Here is a 2,077-nt window from a genome sequence, read left to right as displayed (position 1 = left end):
AGCCTGTGGTCCAGAGCTGAATGTAGCTTCTTCCCCAAAACCAAAAAAAAAAAAAAAAAAAAAAAATCACTGCCATGGAGTCAATTCCAGCTAATAGCAACCCACTTTGGGCTTCCAAGGTGGTAAATCTTTACGGAATAGATTGCCCAGTCTTCCTTCTGCAGAGTGGCTGGGGGTTTGAACCGCCAACCTTCTGCTTGGCAGTCAAATAAATGCCTTAGGCACTAGACCACCAGAGCTCCTTCTTCCGCTAGACAAAGGTGATTCCAGACAACCCCGGTCTGTCCAGCGAAACCTCAGGGGCCAGAGTTCAGGGCCCTTTGCGGTTGCCAAGGAGATGGTATGGGAGGGACCGTTGCTGATAAATCTGAAGGACAAGTCTTTCAGGAAATACTTCAAGGAAATGAATTTAAAAATCAGTCTGGAACTCCGAGAAACCCATCTCAATTTGCAGGCGAGTAGATGGAGGCCCAGAGTGTGTGTGTGGGGTCGACTAGCCCCAAATCATGCAAGAAGTCAACGACACACATAAGACTGGAACAAAGGGCTCTGGCTCCTTGTCCACAGCGCTTTTCATTACTGGAAGCCAGGACTCAATAGCTCCTCAGCCTCTAGGGCTCGGTGGAGGCAAACTCAGGTAGCCTGCAGTTAACGCGAAATCCCGCTAGCTGTCGTTTGCAGCGTGACCTAGGGCGGGAGGGCTTTAGGGATCTTGGTCGCTGCTGGAGCCAGCCTCTTGGGTGCCCTTCTCAATCTAGCGCGCTCCAACAGCTAGCCGCTAGTCCCGCGGGCCCAGAACCCACCTGTCTCGGAAGAAAGCCAGTCGGGAAAGAAACCGCAGCTCTTCGTCGGCGCCGGCAGAGACGCGCAGGCGCACGACCACTCGGGGCGGGGCCCGCGGCGGAGCCCTTGGGGTTCCCCGGCCGCTGGAGGCGCTCTCAGGTCCTCGCCACCCGCTCTGCCCCGGCCTGCCCTCCTCCCTCAGTCTGCGCTCCCCATCTCCCGCCCTCTGTACCCCGCCCCATTCCCTCGACTGCATTCTCCTCGCTCCCACTGTTTCGGTCTCCCCCAGTCTGTTTCCCCCTTTGTTACCTCTTCTCGGGACCTCCATCCATTTGCCTCCCCCCGCCGCACCCTCTCTTCACCCCGCGCCCTACCGTCACCTGCCCCCAGCGCACCTCCGCTCCTCCCACCCTCGTCCCTTCTGTCACCCTGGGTTCCCACAGCGCCTTTGTTTCCTCCATAAGACCCCACACTCTTTGTTTCCCGTCCTGCGCCCTTCCGCCTCCCATCCCATGTCTCCATACCACCAGGCTCCCTCTCCACTCTTTCTGCTTGCCTTGGCGCCCCCCTCAGGCCCTCTCGGTTCTCCACCCTTCGCCCCTCCTTCCTTCCCTCTGGGCGCTCTCTCCGCTCCCCACTGCCCACCCCCGCGCCCCTCGGCTTCCCTTGACTCCTTGAGAGGTGCCTTGACTGACTTGGAAGGAAAGGGATTCGAGTTTCAACTTAGCTAACTGAGTACTGTGCAGAGTTGGGCAAGGCTCTGCTTTTCTCTGGGCGCAGAGTGCCCAATCGGTACCAGAAGGGAATTGCGTTCAGTTGGAAACTTGTCCAACCCTAGACGGTTTGCTGAGGGAAGAGTCCTCTGCAGTCACCTAGCTGCACCCCCCCGCCCCCGCCTTTTGAGGAGGGCAAAAAGAAAGGACATATTTGATTGTTTTGTTTTGCACATGGTATCACCATCGGAAGAGCTCTTGAGAAGTAAAAAAATATAACTCTTTTCAGATGAGAAAAATTGAGAGGTTAAGGTTTTGTTTGGGGTCACATAAATGTTTCAATCTAGGGCCATTGCACTGCACAACTCCTGGAAGGCTCATCTAAAAAATTTTAAAAAATACCAGTGTTCAAAATAAAAAAATAAAAAAATGAAAGCCAACCCTCCAACTTCATTCAGTGCTGAATACTCATTGTGCATCTAGCCTGGTTCTGTGCTTATTTTGCTTATTGGGTTATCCGTCCCTGCATCCAGGCAACGACCTAGGGAACAGTGTTCCAGGCAAGTGCAAAGGTACTGGAG

This window comes from Orycteropus afer, unplaced genomic scaffold (assembly GCF_000298275.1).
Source record: "Orycteropus afer afer isolate SDZICR_OR568_19922 unplaced genomic scaffold, OryAfe1.0 scaffold00037, whole genome shotgun sequence".
NCBI lineage: Eukaryota > Metazoa > Chordata > Mammalia > Tubulidentata > Orycteropodidae > Orycteropus > Orycteropus afer.
Note: the sequence above shows the minus strand (reverse complement) of the source record.